Here is an 11,267-nt window from a genome sequence, read left to right on the forward strand (position 1 = left end):
TTGCCTAAGGCCACACAACTAGGCAATGATTAAGTGTCTGAGGCCGGGTTTGAACTCAGGTACTCTTGACTCCAGGGGTAGTGCTCTATCCACTGCATCACCTAGCCACCCCTATTATGTTTACTCTCTTTTTTTTTTATTATTTTAGGGGTTTGGGGTTTTTTTTGCAAGGCAAATGGGGTTAAGTGGCTTGCCCAAGGCCACACAGCTAGGTACTTATTAAGAGTCTGAGGCTACATTTGAACTCAGGTACTTCTGACTCCAGGGCCAGTGCTCTATCTACTGCGCTACCTAGTCACCCTTATTTAGAATGTGGAAATACATTAAAGAAAATTTTTTAAAATAATAGGAATAAATGATAAGCAGTATCTATCTAAAACCATTAGCAAGCATTATATGTAATAAGATTAACTAGAAGCATTTACAATAAGATTAGGGGTGAAACAAGGATGCCTATTATCAATACTATCAATCAATATTGTATTAGCAATATTAGCTTTATCAATAAGAGAAGAAAAATAGAAGGAATCAGAGTAGGCAGTGAAAAAGTAAAATTCTTATGACTTGCAGATGATATGATGGTCTACTTAGAATCTAGAAAATCAACTAAATACTATTTGAAACTATCAATACCTTTTGAAAAGTAGCAGGATCTAAAATACACCCATATAAATCATCAGTATTTCTATATGTCACCAAGAAAATACAGTAGCAAGAGATAGAGAGAAATTCCATTTCAAATAATTGCAGAGAACATAAAATACTTGGAAATGTACCTTCTAAGGCAAACCCAGAAACAAAATACAATTATAATACACTTTTCACACAAAGTCAGAATTAAAAAAAAAACTGGAAAAAATGTCAATAACTCTTTAGTAGACTGAGTTAATATAATAAAAACAACAATTATATCTAAATTAAATTATTGATTTAGTGCCATATCAAAATATACCAAAAAATCATTTTATAGAACTAGAATAAATAGTAACAAAATTCATTTTGCTCAAGATTATCAAAGGATTTAATGAAACAATGCAAAGGAAGGTGATCTAGCCATAACAGATCCAAAATATTTTAAGTGACAGTCATAAAAATTGTTTGATACTGACTAATAGAGGGGATGATCAGTAGAATAGATTACATACAAAAGAAACAGTAATAAATGAGTATAGTAATCTACTATTTGATAAGCCCAAACATTCATTCTTGGGTTTAGATATACTGGGATAAGAATTCACTATTTTTTAAAAACTACTGGGAAACTAGAAAATAGTATGTAAAAATAATGCATAAATCAGCATCTCACACATTTTACCAAGATAAATTGAAATAGATACCTTGCTTAGACTTAAAGTGTATTACCAGAAAGCCAATTAGGAGTACAAGGACTAGTTTATCTGTCAGATCTATGAAGCAGAGAGTTTATGACCAAACAAGAGAAAGAAAATATTATAAAATACAAATTGGATAATTTGATTATAATAAATTAAAAAGGTTTTGCATAAAGAATACCAATAATATGAAGATTAGAAAGGCCTGAAGACAACTGGCAAACAATTTTCACAGCTAGGATTTATGATGAAGGGTTCATTTATAAAGTAAATAGATATCTCAGTCCAATTTATAAGATTGCAAGTCATTTCCAAATTGATAAAGGGTCAAAGTATATGAATGGGCAGTTTTCAGATGAAGAAATTGAAGTTATTCATAGTCATATGAAAAAATATGTTCTAAATTGTTTTTGATATAAGGAATACAAATTAGCAACTCTGAGATACCATCTCATATCTAGCAGATTGGATAAAATGGCCTAGTATTGGTATTGCTAGGTTTAAAGTTATGTTCAGTTTCAATGATCTTGGGGTACAGCTCCATATTGTTTTCCAGAATGGTTGGATTATTTGACAACTCCACTGACAATGCATTAATGTCCCAATTCTCTCACAGTCATTCCAACAATGATTGCTTTCCCTTTTGTCATCTTAGTCAATCTGATAATGTCAGGTGGTATTTCATAGCTTTTTTTTAACTTTTCATTTCTCTAGTCAATAATGATTTGGATATTTTTTTCATATCTATCTATATTATATATATATATATATATATATATATATATATATATATATATATATATAATTTCTTTATTTGAACCCTGCCTATTCATTTATCAATTGGGGAATGAATTGTAAGTCTATACATTTGATTCAATTTTCTATATATTTTAGAAATGAGACCTTTACAAGAGCCTCTGGCTGTGAAAACTGTTTCCCAGCTTTCTGTATTCCTTCTAATCATGAAAGCATTGGTTTTATTCGTGCAAAACTTTTTATAAAATAGCCAGAATAATCCATTTTGCAATTTGTGATGTACTCTATTTTAAATTTCTCCTATTTCCATAAACCTCCAGATAGAGTGTTTCTTTATATCTTAAATGCTTAATGGTACCCTCCCCTTATGTCTAAAACATTTACCCTTTTTGGCCTTATTTTGGTATAAGGTGTGAGAAATGGGCCTATACTTATGTTTTGCTGTACTAATTTCTAGTTGTCCCAACAGTTTTTGGCAAATATTGAGTTCTCATCCCAAAAGCTGTCTTTGGGTTTATCAAACTTAAGTTTACTCTAATCCATGGGTCCCTTTCTCTATTTATTAACCAATACCAGGCATTTTGATGAAACCACTTTATACTATAGTTTTATATCAGATACAGTCAGTCCACCTTTCTTATCCTTTTTTTCATCAATTCCCATGATATTCTTGAACTTTTTTTTGCTTCAGAGGAATTAGTTACTATTTTTCTAGTTTTGTAAAATAATTGTTTGGTAGTTTGGCATGGTACTAGTAATTTAATTTGAGTAGAATTATCATTTTGTTGCCCTTTGGGCATAATTCCAAATTGCTTTCCATAAAGGTTGAATGAGTTCACAGCTCCACTAACAATGTATTAGTGTTTCAGATTTCCCACATCCTTTCTGACACTGATCATTGTCCTTTCTGGTCATATTGGCTAATCTGAAAGCTGTAAGGTAATAGCTAAGAGAGGCTTTAATTTGCATTTTTCTCTAATGAGTAATAATTTAGAGCAATTTTTCATATGACTATGAATTGCTTTGATTTCCTCATCTGTAAATTGCCTTTGCATATCCTTTCACCATTTGTCAGTTGGGGAATGGTTTGTTTAAAAATTTTACTCAGTTCTCTGTATAGCTTAGAAATTATTCCTTTGTCAGAAATACTGGTTGTAAAATTGTTTCCCAATTTACTGCTCTTTTGATCTTGGTTACAGTGGTTTTGTCTGTGCAAAAGCTCTTTAATTTAACGTAATTAAAATTATCTAGTTTGTTTTCAATGATGTTCTCCATGTCTTCCTTGGTCATAAACTGCTTCCATTTCCATAGATCTGAAAGGCAAACTATTCCTTGATCTCCTAATTTGCTTATAGTATTGTTTTATTTTGTTTAAATACTGTATCCATTTTGATATTATCTTGGAAGTATTGATCTAATCCAAATTTCTGCCATACTAACTTCCAATTTTCCCAACAGATTTTATCAAAAATAGAGTTTTAATCCCAATAACTGGACTCTTGGATATATCAAACAGCAGATTATTATAATCATTTCCAGCTATTGCATCTAGTCTATCCAGTACCAGAGAGTTTTGATGACTAATGCTTTATAATTTGATTTTTGAACTGATAGGCCTAAGCCAACTTCTTTGGCACTTTTGTCATTAAATCCCTGGAAATTCTCAATTTTTTATTTCTCTATATGAATTTACTTACAATATATTCTATCTCATTAAAATATGTTTTTAAATTTTGATTGGTAGAGTACTAAATAAGTATTTTAATTTAGGTAGAATTGTCATTTTTGTTATAAAAGCTCGGCCTATCCATGAGCAGCTGATATTTGTCCACTTATTTAAATATGATTTTATTTAACTATTTATTTGCATGGGAAGTGTTCTGTAATTGTTTTTGAAAATGTTCTGAATCTTCCTTGGCAGGTAGACTCCCAGGTATTTTATATTGTCTGAAGGTACATTGAATGGGATTTCTCTTTATTTTGTATTCTGTAATCTGGCTAAAGTTGCTAATTGTTTTTAGCAGTTTTCTAGATGATTTTTTTTAGGATTCTCTAAGTCATGTTATCTGCAAAGAGTGAGAGTTTTGTCTCTTGCTTCCCAGTTCTAATTCCCTCAATTTCTTTGTCTTCCCTTATTTTTTTAATTTTTATTAAAGATATTATTTGAGTTTTACAATTTTCTCCCCTATCTTGCTCCCCTCCCCCCACCCCCGCACATAAAGCACTCTGTCAGTCTTTACTTTGTTTCCATGATGTACCTTGATCTAAATTGGATGTGATGAGAGAGAAATCATATCCTTAAAGAAGAGAAGAGGAGTCTAAGAAGAGACAAGATCAGACAATAAGATATCTGTTTTTTTCTAAATTGAAGGGAATAGTCCTTGAACTTCGTTCAAGCTCCACAGCTCCTTATCTGGATACAGCTGTCACTCTCCTTTGAAGACAGCCCAAACTTGTTCCTGATTGTTGCACTGATGGAATGAGCAAGTCCTTCAAGGTTGAACATCACTCCTATGTTGCTGTTAGGGTGTACAGTGTTTTTCTGGTTCTGCTCATCTCACTCAGCATCAGTTCATGCAAATCACTCCAGGCTTCCCTGAAATCCAGTCGCTCCTGATTTCTAATAGAACAATAATGTTCCATTACATACATATACCACAGTTTGCTAAGTCATTCCCCAACTGAAGGACATTTACTTGATTTCCAATTCTTTGCCACCACAAACAGGGCTGCTATAAATATTTTTGTATAAGTAATGTTTTTACCCTTTTTCCTCATCTCTTCAGGGTATAGACCCAGTAGTGGTATTGCTGGGTCAAAGTGTAATGCACATTTTTGTTGCCCTTAGGGCATAGTTCCAAATAGCTCTCCAGAAGGGTTGGATGAGTTCACAGTTCCACCAACAGTGTAATAGTGTCCCAGATTTCCCACAACCCTTTCAACAATGATCATTATCCTTCCTCATCATATTGGCCAATCTGAGCGGTGTGAGGTGGTACCTCAAAGAAGCTTCAATTTGCATTTATCTAATAATTAATGATTTAAAGCATTTTTTCATATGGCTATGGATTACTTTGATCTCCTCATCTGTAAATTGCCTTTGCATATCCTTTGTTTGTCTTCCCTTATTGCTGAAAATAACATTTCTAATACAATGTTGAATAGTAGTGGTGATAATGGACACCCTTGTTTCACCCCTGATCTTATTAAGAATGCCTCTAACCTATTCCCATTGCATATAATGCTTGTTGGTGGTTTCAGATAGATACTGGTAATCATTCTAAGGAAAAATCCATTTATTCCTACACTCTCTAGTGAGGAATTGGTGCTATATTTTGTCATAAGGTTTTTCAGTATCTATTGATATAATCATATGTTTTTTGATACATTTGTTATTGATATAATTAGCCATACTAACAGTTTTCCTAATATTGAACCAACCCTGCTTTCCCGGTATAAATCCTACTTGGTCATAGTGTAGTATCCCATTGTTAACTTGTAATCATTTTGGTAAGATTTTATTTAAGATTTTGGCATCTATATTAATTGGGGAGATAGGTCTATAATCTTTTTTTCTCTGTTTTAACTCTGACTGGTTTAGGTATCAGCACCATATTCGTGTCATAGAAAGAGTTAGGCAGAGTTCCATCTTCACCTATTTTGCCAAAGATTTTATATGGAATTGGAATGAATTGTTCCTTGAATGTCTGATAGAATTCACTTGTGAATGATCTGGTCCTGGAGATTTTTTTCTTAGGGAGTTCAATAATATTTTGTCAAATTTCTTTTGTTTAGGTATTTAATTTCCTCTTTATCTAACATGGGCAACTTATATTTTTTAAATATTCATCAATTTAATTTAGATTATCAAATTTATTGGCATAGAGATGGGAAAAACAATTCCAAATTATTACTTTAATTTCCTCCTCATTGGTGGTGAGTTTACCTTTTTCATTTATGATACCAGCAATTTGGTTTTCTTCTTTCTTTTTTTTAAATCAAATTAACCAGGGTTTATCAATTTTATTTTTTTCATAAAATCAGCTCTTGGTTTAATTTATTAGTTAATAGTTTTCTTGCTTTTGATTTTATTAGTTTCTCCTTTTATTTTAAGAATTTTTAGTTTGATATTTATTTGGAGTTTTTTTATTTATTCTTTCTCTTTTTTTTTAGTTGCATGTTTAGTTCATTGATTTCCTCCTTTTCTAATTTATTCATGTAAGTATTTAAAGATATAATATATCCCCTGACAGCTGCTGTGGCTATATCCCATAAGTTGTGGAATGTTGTTTTATTATTGACATTCTCTAGGACGAAATAATTCTTTTTATAATTTGTTGTTTGATATACTCCTTTTTTAAAAAGAAAATTCAAATTTTATTTCAAATTAGACTATACAAAAATTGTTTTTCTTACCAAAACTAACAGTAATATTTTCCTCATTACTCCTAGATAAACAACAAAATCCTAATCTATTAACTCTCCAGGTTAGATTTACAAGTCAAGATGAGGCATGGAAAAGGCAGAATAAAACACAAACAAGATCAGCTTTTTATGTTTGTGAGATTGGCTTCAAGTTCACAGAATATAATATTTGATGTAAACCTCTGAAATGTTCATGAAACAGTTATTGTGGAGCCCCAACAGGGGAAGGTAAACCACAACAATCACTCATTTATGAGGAACAGCATTGACTCTATTACTTAAATTTTAAGTAAAATCAATCATTTACATTCATTTGATGAAGTCAGAGTCAACATGGAAATGTTTATGAGTTCATGATATGGATAAACTCTTCTGCAATATGTTTTTCTTTGCAATGGTACAATTTTAAAAAACAAAAAAAATAAATAGGAGTCAGTGGTCAGTAGTGAGCTTCATTTTAAGTAAAAAATGTTTTCCCACTTCTCCCAATACTTATTTTTTCACAATAACTAAGAAACACCAAACCTGATAGTTGGCTTCCCTGGTAATCACAAATTATAAGTCCAAAATGAAGTTAACTAAAATATCTCCAGAGCAGTAGCTATCAGTAGAAATTGCAAATAAATGAAAGGTAGCATTTCTATATTTTGTAAGATCAAATTTTCAAGCAATTACAATTCATTTAATAGTTTAACATACAGATTATCATGGCTAACATATCCAAATGCAGTCCAAAGGGCAAGCATCTTCAATGAGTAAGAGGCCTATCAATATCTCAGGGATTCTCTCTCAATCCCCAGTATTTAAATTCAGAGAGAAAAACTATCTTGGTCAATTTCCTTATGTAATTTCAGTTATTTCTGAATTGTGGGAAGAACTTCTTCTTGGAGGTCCAATTTACTCCTGTAGAATTTTTGATGTAGGTGTCCACCATTAAATCTTGTTTATGTTTTATATCAAAGTTTTTGTTAAGCAAAGCCAAGTTACTTGACTGGTAAGCTGTCAAGGCATCTCCCTGCTATTCTTTAAGATGTTTTTGACCATTTTCAAATTTCTCATTCTCAACCTTCATTATTGGGAGTATTCAGAGGACTTTAAATAATGCATAAACATTAGGAAAAAATTGATCTCTGGAAGATGCAGGACTTCATAAATTGTTGCTGGAAGCTCAATATCTTTTCCTCTGTGCTTCCATTTGATTTTCCAACAGTAGTGTTCTGGGGAAAGTGTGTCTGGATTAGGAAGTTCACTTTTGTCCATATCAGCATGCTATTCCTTTGATGTATTTCATTTCAGTTGATCCATGATAGAGGGCACTAGAGACAAACATTTCAGTGATTTGAGCTGCTGCTCAGAGAAGATATCCTTCTGTTCCTGAATGATGTGCTCCACAGTAGGTTTACTAAGGACCTCTTTGTAGTAGCTTTCAGATGTCACTTCAGGTTCTAGGTTAGTTTGCTGAAACCTGTGAAATTTTCCAGGGAGTTTAATTTCTATATCTAGCTTAGTGGTCAAATTTGTAGTTTCCTTAAACCAAATTTCATCATAAACTTCAATATTCTCCATCAACTCATGTAAAGAATGTAACACTGCCGTCAAACTGCTGGCTGCAAAGAAGAAATCAGAGGTCTGACCTCAAAGATTCTTCCCAAAGGCTGTTGTAAAAGAGAATATATTTTTTAGAACCACAACAGTAACAGTGAAATCAAAATCTACTAATGTGGGGTGGCTAGGTGGCACAGTGGATAGAGCACTGGCCTTGGAGTCAGGACTACCTGAGTTCAATTCCAGCCTCAGACCTAGATGTGTGGCCTTGGGCAAGGCACTTAAACCCATTGCCTTGCAAAGACCAAAAAAAAATATCTACTAATGCACTACCAAGTACTAATTTGGCCAGCAATAAAATTATCCCATCTAACAGTTGTGTCACTGTTTATATTATCTGAACGTAAAACAAGTACTTGTAAAAAGCCCACTAAAATCTTAAAGGCATCATGTCTGTCTGTCCATAGTGAACAGCAAATTTCCTCTAATTCATTACCCTTCTCTTCACTATTCTGAAAGGGAAAAAAGATAGCACTATCAAGTTCCACCAGCAACTGCTGTGACTAATGAAAAAAAGAACAGACTTCTTCAATTATTCCCAAAGCAACAGACACTCCTACCACAGGAGTGGATTTTGCCAACCCTGTGTTTAAGGCCCAAGAGCAGCAGAGGGTGTAAATGGCTTGGGATTTTTTTCTCCAAAAGTCTCATGGCCACAACTTTCATCTTCGAAGAAAATCCACTTGAGACAATATAGGACTGGCCCCGACAGTACTCCATATTCAGGCCCCATTTTTCAATAATAGTGGTATGAAACTTAGCCAAAATTTCAGCATCAGCTTCATAAGAAAGAAAACCTATAGATTCTTCTCTCAAGTTATGTGAGTGGTCCACAAATCTGGCTAACACTGGTAAGTGCTCCTCTCCAGCTATGTCCACTACATCATCAGTAACAATGGAAAAGAAGTGAGAATCCCAGACTGCCCTGAGTTTCTCTTCCCATATACAGCTCTCACAGATCTCCAGCATTTGTCTTTGCTGGGTTTTAGAGCAAAACATGTTGACTACTGTTGTCTCAAAGCATTTCCTCAAAACTTCATCAACACTATTAATTCTACACTCAAGAAGAGCTTGGAAATTATCTGGCATAAAAATGCCTTCTCAAATTTCATCAGTTTCATGGTCATCTAAGGGTATATTTTGCTTACTCATAATGACCTAAATTTCAAACAAAGACTTAAGTTAATCTTTATTTTCCTTTTCTCCTAGTGTTAGAGGTAAAACTTCTTCTTCCTGTTCTCCTCTTTCTTCTCCAACTGCATTTTGAGCACTACTACTACTACTATTTGTTTCTTGATTGCTTTTTTCCCATTAAGAAGTTTCATCAAATTTTGCTCCTTCAGTGACTTGATTCCATCTTCACTCAACTCCTTTATTCATTTTCTATGCCTACTATGTGGATTGTTTAGATGACTTGTAGAATCAAAGAGTGTTGATACAGCATTATCTCAGACAACTATTCTATAAGGGCTACTTTTACAAATCATAGATTACTCAAAGTGTTTGGCACAAAGTTGATAATGCTTATTGAGTTGATCAGGTGTTTTTTTTTTCCTTCTAAGTCAGCTCTTCTACAATTCTCCACCCATTTTAGACATCAGGCCAGCTCCCACTGGAACCTGAAAAAGACCAGGACTGATAGAGTACTCTTTTGCATGCAGTTCAGGCTGTGCAGAAGCTCAGCATCTTTGCCCATCCAGCCTGCCTGGCCTCCTCCCCCTGCCCCCAGCCAGCCACCTCCCTGCTCCCAGTAGCCTCCCAGCTGCCAAGGAGGCTGGCCCAACTGGGCTGGGGGAAAGGTTGAGGAGGGGAAGAGCAATACACTCATTCTTTAAAATGAGGTTATTCAGTTTCCAGTTAGTTTTGGTTCTAAATCTCCCTGGCCCAATATTTCATATGATTTTTATTGTATTATGATCTGAGAAACATGTATTCATTATTTCTGCCTTTCTTCAATTGATTATTAGGTTTTTATGCCCTGGTACATGGCCAATTTTTTGTGTAAGTGCCATGTGCCACAGAAAAGAAAGTATATTTCTTTTTATCCTCATTCAATTTCTTCCATATTTCTATCATGTCTAGGTTTTCTAACAATCTATTTGCCTCCTTAAGTTCCTTCATGTCTATTTTATGATTAGATTTATCTAAATTTGAGAGCAGGATATTGAAGTCTCCCACTAGTAGAGTTTTGCTGTCTATGTCTTCCTGTAACTCCTTCAACTTCCCCTGGAAGACTTTGGATGCTGTACCATTGGATGCATACATATTTTGTATTGAAATTACTTTAATGTCTATGGTACCTTTTAGGAGGATATAAGTTTCCTTCCTTCTCTCTTTTACACCGATCTATTTTTGCAGCTACTTTGTCTGAGATAAGAATTAATACCCCTGCTTTTTTCACTTCAGCTGAAGCAAAATATATTTGGCTCCAACCTCTTACCTTTACTCTATATGTATCTCTCTGCTTCAAATGAGTTTCTTGTAAGCAGCATATTGTAGGATTCTGGTTTTTAATCCACTCTGCTATTTGCTTAAGTTTTAAGGGGGAGTTCATCCCATTCACATTCAAAGTTATGATTACTAATTCTTTATTGACCTACCTGCTAGCTTCCCTCTGTTTGTATTTTCCCCTCTTCCCCCCTTATCCATATTCCCCAGTATTTTGTTTCTGAATACCACCCCCTTCAGTGTGTTTGCCCTCCTATATCACTCCTCCCCTTTCTTTCCCCTTTCCCGTTTTCCCTTTTCCCTTCCCCTCCTTTTGTTATTTCCCCTTTTATTCCCCACTCCCCTTCCCTTTCTCCATCACCCCTCCCCTTTCTCCCTTTAAATACTTGAAAGGTTAGCTGTTTTATAAGTTAACTGAGTATGTGTAGGTTGACTTTAAGCCAAGTCTGCTGAGAAGAAGATTCAGGTGTTTCTCATTTGCTCTCTTCTTCCCCACTGTTACCATAGGTTTTTGTACCTCTTAGTGTAATGAGATTTACCCCATTCAATCCCCTCCCTCCTCCTGTCTCTTTCCTGTCCCCCTTTTTAAGGAGGTAGTGTTTTTTAGATCATTCTATCTGAGTCATTGAAAATTCTGAGTGTCTGTCACTTCTAGTTCAGTATATTCTATTTAATAGAGTTAAAATTCTTGAGAGTTATTAG

General features: G+C 34.0%; 1 pseudogene; it reads right to left on the reverse strand.

Moving 5' to 3' along the window:
* Positions 1–7,366: 7,366 nt before the first annotated feature.
* On the reverse strand, positions 7,367–9,803 carry LOC141489818 (52 kDa repressor of the inhibitor of the protein kinase pseudogene; annotated as a pseudogene).
* Between the last annotated feature and the right edge of the window lie 1,464 nt (positions 9,804–11,267).

The sequence above is a fragment of the Macrotis lagotis genome, chromosome 1, assembly GCF_037893015.1.
Source record: "Macrotis lagotis isolate mMagLag1 chromosome 1, bilby.v1.9.chrom.fasta, whole genome shotgun sequence".
Classification (NCBI taxonomy): Eukaryota; Metazoa; Chordata; class Mammalia; order Peramelemorphia; family Peramelidae; genus Macrotis; species Macrotis lagotis.